This window comes from Austrofundulus limnaeus, unplaced genomic scaffold (genome assembly GCF_001266775.1).
Source record: "Austrofundulus limnaeus strain Quisiro unplaced genomic scaffold, Austrofundulus_limnaeus-1.0 Scaffold139, whole genome shotgun sequence".
Classification (NCBI taxonomy): Eukaryota; Metazoa; Chordata; class Actinopteri; order Cyprinodontiformes; family Rivulidae; genus Austrofundulus; species Austrofundulus limnaeus.
The window spans coordinates 863,719-871,452 of NW_013952541.1; the positions used below are offsets into that span (position 1 = coordinate 863,719).

Sequence of the window (7,734 nt, forward strand, 5' to 3'; positions counted from 1 at the left end):
GCTCTTTCCTCACCAAAATCAAAAACTGAAAAAAGTTCAAACTCTTGTTTTCCCCTGGGTTTGAGAGTTGAAGTTAAATCCAGAGACAAAAAGAAAGATCATAAAACCATTTCAAATTTAAATTATCTTTGGGGCTAGATGAAATGCTAACAAGGGCCAGATTAGGCCTGCGGGCCTTTATTTTGACCTGTTTTTTTAGCTCAGTGTCTGTGATTTATTTATTATTTTTTTTGTGGTTTCATTGATTGGTTGGTGGTTGGCGGCCATCTTGAACTGAGTTGCCTCCAAACATTGTGGATGAACAATTATTGCTGAGTCAGAACTTTAATAAAATCTGCTGTTTAGGTTCTCAGATCTCATGCTAACATGAAACAAATGCAGAAACATTATCGCCCTTTTATCTATCTCAGGTGAATGCAAAATGAATAATTATAGTAATATAAATAAATAGTTTACCTCCCAAAATAATAATAAAACAAAACATTTTTTAGGGGGTGGCTTATCGGTGGGCCAGACGGAAGTCACCAGCAGGCCAGATGTGGCCCGCTGGCCTCCAGTTGCCTATCCAGATGAACAAAGGTGCAGCTGCTGATTTAGTTTACACCTAATCAGCATCTTTCCAGCTTCATCCACACATATTTACTTTACTCGTTTTGCATCGAGCCTCTAGTTCAGTCTTATTTTTATTTTTTGCTCAGGATTTTTACCACTCAGCGATAAAACTTTCACCACTACCGCTGAGTTTTACAAACTTGGCTCGGTTCTCGGGACACTTGGCCGCRCTGAAAGCGTCGACACTGAACGCATTAACCTGATGTTTGCTGTTAATGCAGAGAGGATTTAATTGGTGGTAATTCGGGGCCTGGACGGCAGCCATCCTCGTCTTCCTCAGATGTTTGCACGTCTTATTTTTGCAGGTTTTTGGCTGCAAAACGAAGCGGCTGACTCTTATGTAAAGAGGAGCACCTTTTAAAAGGCAGATTATGGGACAGAGATTGGTTGTTTTTTGGCAAAACAAATTTAAAAAGCAGAAAAATGTGTCGTTAAAACAGTTGTGTTAATGTGTGTGCAGCCAGAAGAAACTGTTCTCTGATTATTGGTGCTCATTCTGCAGAAACTAAGACTGTTTCTGTTGGAACAAAGGAAACTTTGTGCTGCGGAGAAAAAACATCTGAAAATCTTTAAAGATTGCGTCAGATGAACGCATTTTAGCATTAAAATTTAAAGTCATTTTTAGCCACCAGCCTTAGCTTCATTTACTCCTCAGTGGTCTGCAGTCTCAGGTCAGTTCAACTCGAATTCTTGTGTTTTTAACCGTTTTTAGCTGCAGCTCAACATCATTTAAGAAACGTGGATTAATTATTGTCAGTTTTTGCAGCCACACAAAATTCTGCAGGCATCTGTTTGGACAGCTAAGTGGCGGCAGGGGGCTTGTGCACAATAATTTCTTATATCTGAAAATGTAATTCTGACTCGTCATAATTATCGTCATAATAAACGTTTAAGATATCTTGAACTGTAATCACGGATGTGTGACTCTTCAAATGATGAATCCGATGACGTCATTTGAGATGTTTTGAAGGTTGTTTTGATCGATCGCAATTTTATTAAAAATATCTTGAATTGTTCTATAGTCAGAATGTAAATGCAGATATATTAAATTATCAATCAGGATAGTGAAAATGTAGTTGTTTCTGGTCAAAACTAATTTTTAGATATCTATAATGTAATTACAGATGATCAGAGGAAGCTGATTTYATGTAAAAATGGCCTGCCATACAAGTTCATCTATTTGTTCTGGTTGGTTTKAACTCACCACTCGAGCCGTTCACGTTGCAGAAGAGGAATAAAGTAAAACTTCCCCGGTCACTTTAAAACATCTGAAAATGTTTAAAGGACTGAGAGAAAACAGGAAACAATTTTATTTTGTAAAGYTATTCTATAGTTTTGGATTTCAGGGCCACCGTACTTAATCGGTTCAGTTGCTCAGTTTAACGATTTTGTCCCTAAAAAAAAAAAACAAAAACAGATTATTTCACCTTTTTGTTTGTTTTCCTCTCAGGACTTTTAACAAGTAGTAWAAMAAACAGGAYKTCCTGTCCACTTGTGAATTGATTTGAAGACTTTATTATTGTTTTTTAAGTTTTTAAAGGTCTGGCTCCATCATATGATCTCTGCATCAGTCCAGATCTCTATGAAAACAGTTTCTTTCAGATGTTCCAGATCCAAACTGAAACCCAGAGGGTTACTGCTCCGAAACTGTGGAAGAGGTTTTATTTAGGGTCTGCTCAGATTCTTCAGGTTTTCAGATCTTCTCTTTGGTTTTATTGTTATTTAAAAACTTGATTGAAATACTAAACAAGAATATGAAAGGAAGGAGGTATTGAGGGGAAAATATTGGGCTAAAATATAGATTCCCAACTAGTTCAGATCTGGTRACAGTGGCATAAAAAATGAATATTTTWGACATAATACAATCCAACAACATGTCCAAATATGTCCAAAATGGACACTTTTTCTAAACACTAATTGCTAAATGCTTCCACACATAAACTTCATTGAAGGCTCATATAAAAGATAAAACCCCCACAAATCATATTTTACCACCTATACTCACAACATGACTAAAATACAAAAAAATATTAATGTCCAGCTAAATTAATCCTAGCTGGAAGACATTCAGCAAATCTCCAACAAACAGCCAAAACACGTCAATAAACAAATATATCCTCTTATTTCCAAGCATTACAATCCACACAGCTTATAAAACCACCAGCAGCAAAGAATAAATGTTTTTCACTTACTTTTGATGCATATTTGTCCTCAATTTCTGACGAAAACAACGATTCAAAATGGCGACCGGAAGTGGATTTATCCGTCCTTTTCCTGGCCACAAAAATTCCCTCGTCCTTGTCTTGAAGCACTCAAACCACTTCATAACAAATACATTTCCTTTTTAACACCATGTTTAAGTCAGCTAACTGTCCAAAAATGCTTTAAAATCCTTTTTTTCTATGTCCGTTGTTTTCACCACTAGAGGGACAAAGTGAATCAATTGGTTCCCACCCCCAAAACCATATATCAAATGAAAGGTAAGATGATTGGCTACACAGCTGTGAAGCTCAGAGCTGATTGGCCGATTCTACAGTCAATCAAATGATGCAGTCCGGGGTGGGTCTTATGGACCTTCATCAACAAAACCGCCTGTAGAATCATTACTGAGCAACCCAGTTGGTCAAAAGAGGTGTCAATTAAAACAGGAGAACCTATAGAATCACTTTCACTCCCTCTTATGTAAATTAGAATGTGCCAATTGTGTATAAAACCCTCCAAAGTGGTCCTGTGGGCCAGATGAGGTTAAATTCAGAATTCTGAGAAAAAACTCTGAATTCAGACTTTCCCCCCCCTGAGGTTAGTCAGATTATTGACTTAGAATTCATATTTTTTTCTCAGAATTCTTCTGTCTTTAATTTCACAATTTATGAAAAGAGAAAAAAAGTCCAAAGTTTGAATTTGGAGTTTTTTTCTCAGAATGATCTCAGAATTAAAGATTAAAGTCAGAATTATTTTTTTTCCCAGTGACCCTAAACCCTTTTCATATTTCTCGTTTCTCATACACTACATTTTAAAGGGTTTATCAACACAAAGTATTCATGTCGCTCAGCTAAAACACAAGGCTACAGATGAGAAGTGAAGAACTTTTCTAAAACAGCTGAACTTTTCCATCACTGCTGCAGAACAGAAGCAGCTCAGCCGTTTCCCCTCTGAGAGAGGTTTGGACTTAACAGGAAAATTCACCCGAACCGCCAAATGTTTCGTCACATTTCCTCCGTCAGACTGGAGGGTTTGTGTTTGAGGAAGACCTGACAAGAGTCCCGGGTGCTTCATCGAAGCTTCGCCTGATCCGAGGAAAGAAATCAGCCGAAGCAGGGGGAGGAAGGTGTWAACAGGAACAGCCTTTTATTGTTCRTTTGATTTTGATATGTACAGGACAGGTGGCTCTCCTCTAATCATGTAAAAACAATTGCACATTAGCTTTTATAACTTCCATTTCATTTATTTAAACACATCATCAAAGAGCAAACAGGAAACAAATACACTGAAAACTGCTCACTAGTGTCGGCTCGTATTAAACAAAGCTGAAGAGTACCCAGAAAACGACACATCTCTGATAATTATTAAAACATTAAAAACAAACACTAGTTTTTGTGCTGTGGTGTCACTGACAAATCATTACATCGCCTCCATGTTTGAGTCAAATATTCAGATATTTGCTCAGGCACTTCTTGATATCAAACAAAAACCATACATTAAAAAAAGAAACACTTATTTTTTATTTCAATGTTTTTATTACTACAAACGTGACTCGGTTAAAMTCTGCAAATGTAATTATTTGACGCTCTTCATCGCCCGGCAGGAGGAAACACGGCCTGCAGCTTCACAGTTTCATCATTGTCTCACCTGTGGCTGAAAACYGAATGTGGATTTGATGTTCTTACCTGTTAGCAAAATATCTCATGAACCAAACGGATAAATTTAAGAAAGCTCTCAWAAAGGGATAATTCTGTTCAATCCTGGTCGTCTCAGGCTGCAGGTTTTAAAGGTTTCTCTGCTGCAGCACCTGATCTGCAGAACATGAAGAGGTTGTTCCCTTTCAGTCGATTCACTCGATGCGACGCGACGTATGGGACAACATACATGACGTGATGACAACAGGCCCCGCCTACGCAGTAAACCATGTGTCAAACTACAGGCCTGCGGGCTGAATGTGGCCTGTGGGTGACTTCCATCCAGCCCGCCAAAAAATTTATTTTTACTTAATATGAAAATTATTTCTGTATCAACAGTAACCTATAAATTAATGATTCAATGCAACAAAAAGAATCAAACTTAAAGGGATCCATGATTAGTTGTAACATTAGACTTTATTCGATAAACAATTATTTTAACTGTAAAATAAAGACTGTAAAAATACTGTAGTCTGTTTAGTTTTGTAAATTTTTAAAATAATATTTTAACACAGATTGAGCCATTTTATTTACACACAAAGCATTCTGGGTAAATGATGACGTGGATAGGTCCTTGGTGCGAGGCTGCTAGCGAGCTATATCCACCCTGAAGGTTAATCTTGGACAATATCTGATGATCGACTCTTTWAAATGAAACCAGAGAGCGTTGACAGAGAGGAGAAGGTAGAAATGACTCAGCCTGGAACTGAAAATATGGATGGAGGACAACAGAGCTGCTTCATGGAAGAAGAACCTCAGCTTAGCCTGTTAGCCTTTGCGCTAGCGCCGATGCTATATGTATTAGCTTAGCGCTAGCACGACAAACGAGCTAAACTGAGGTCCTCCATCCATATTTTCAGTTGCAGGCTGAGTCATTTCTTCGTTCCCCTCTCTGTCATGTGGATGGAGGACCTCAGTGACGAGAGGAGAATGTGTAGCGCTGAGCTAATACAATATATATGATGATAGCTTTGGATATAGCTCGCTAGCAGCCTCACACCGAGGACCTATCCACGTCATCATTTACCCAGAATGCTTTGCATGTAAATAAAATGGCCCCGTCCGTGTAATGTATTTTTAAACTTTTAGTTTAAAAATGATAAAAATTAAACAGCCTAGAGTATTTTTACAGTGTTTATTTTACAGTTAAAATAAATGTTTATCAAATAAAAYCTAATGTTACAACTAATCATGGATCCCTTTAAGARTTTAACTGGTGAAGTTTGATCGGTTTGTCCTCTCGTGKCAGAAAAAGTGGCCAATCAGCACCTGCAGTTTGATTTCAATAATCATAACAGAAGCCAAACCCTCTCCTCCAGTTGTTGCAAACTGTGCACGTAATTATCTTTGTTTGGGGGGTTTTAAACGTACGTTTGCTTTCTAATACGTCAGAGATCAACGCAGAGCTGTTTGTGTTCAGATAAACCAACATCCTGCCCGAGGGCCGGTCGCATCAGCATTTAAAACACCAAACCAAATTAACTCATTTAAATGCACTCGGCACAGAGAAGTGATTTGCTGAGAGGGCCGAAGTAAATCTGTGTAAATGTTTCTGCAGCAACAGCAAACCGTCCTTTAAATGTGCAATCAGAGATGCTAAAGAGGACGGAGCTACGAGAGGCGAGCAGCTGCTCTGAWGCAGAGGTGCAGTTCAGAGTCGTTTCATTTGAAGCTTTTTATCAGAAAAACTCTTTTTATTATCTGGGCAAACGCCTCAACAAAATCATCTCTGACCTAAACCTTACAGCACCTGTTCAGAAGACTCATTAGACCACACAAATGAGCCTACGGCAGGCTATTTTGACATAAAATCTGCTTCAYCACACACTTAAATTTCAGATATCTGGAATTGGTTTATGACTGGTCACATTAGTTAATTAAAATATCTCTAGTATAACTGATGTCAGAGTTAGCATTAACTTGAATGGAGGCTCCAATTTTATTCTTAAAATGAACTCGTCATAATTTCAGTTCTAGATAGCTCTAAGTTAGTTTTGCCGAGTCATTATTTGCTTTCAGGATATCTTGCTTTTTAGTCCAACTAGTCATGATTCCAATTTAAGATAACTTAAATGCATTTTTATATATCAAATATAAAATTTGAATAGTGCAAATTAAATTGAAAATATCTTAAAAGAAAATAACGACTCAGCAAAATCTGACTTTGAGATATCTAGAACTATAATTATGACAAGGCAAAATTCCTTTTAAGATGTTGCCAAATGAATTCAAGATATCTTGAATATTTTTCATCCAGTCTTTCTTTTTCAGATTTCTTGGATAATTTTTCTGACTAATCAAAACGTCAGATGAACGCATTTTAGCGTAAAATTTTAAAGGCATTTTTAGCCACCAGCCTTAGCTTCATTTACTCCTCAGTGGTCTGCAGTCTCAGGTCAGTCCAACTCAAATTCTTGTGTTTTTAACAGTTTTTAGCTGCAGCTCAACATCATTTAAGAAACGTGGATTATTTATTGTCAGTTATTGCAGCCACACAAAATTCTGCAGGCATCTGTTTGGACAGCTAAGTGGCAGCAGGGGGCTTGTGCACAATAATTTCTTATATCTGAAAATGTAATTCTGACTCGTTATAATTATCATCATAATAAACGTTTAAGATATCTTGAACTGTAATCACGGATGTGTGACTTTTCAAATGATGAATCCGGTGACGTCATTTGAGATATTTTGAAGGTTTTGATCCATCGCAATTTTATTAAAAATATCTTGAACTGTTCTATAGTCAGAATGTAAATGCAGATATATTAAATTATCAATCACGATAGTGAAAATGTAGTTTCTGGTCAAAACTAATTTTTAGATATCTATAATGTAATTACAGATGATCAGAGGAAGCTGATTTTATGTAAAAATGGCCTGCCATACAAGTTCATCTATTTGTCCTGGTTGGTTTTAAATCACCACTCGAGCCGTTCACGTTGCAGAAGAGGAATGAAGTAAAACTTCCCCGGTCACTTTATTAGCTACAGAAAAGCAAAATTATGACGTTTTTTTCTTCTTCACAGTTTTAGTCTGATTTCACTGCTGTGGGAAATAAATTTAATTTCATTAGCTTTTACTGTCGCAGAAGAAAAACTCCAAACTCCACATCTAAAACCCCCGGAGCAGATGTCTGCCTGAGTATCAGAGAGAGGACAAAAGAAATGTTGCATTTTTCATTGTTTTCTACCCACTTTTTAAAATCCAACTGTGCTCCGTTCTGACT

General features: G+C 37.2%; 1 protein-coding gene across 1 annotated transcript in view; it reads right to left on the reverse strand.

Moving 5' to 3' along the window:
* LOC106522908 (neuropilin-1a) overlaps positions 1-3,026 on the reverse strand; it is a gene marked incomplete in the record, with an annotated part of 176,005 nt that extends 172,979 nt beyond the window's left edge. Inside the window, 1 exon segment of the mRNA XM_014016147.1 lies at positions 2,805-3,026.
* Between the last annotated feature and the right edge of the window lie 4,708 nt (positions 3,027-7,734).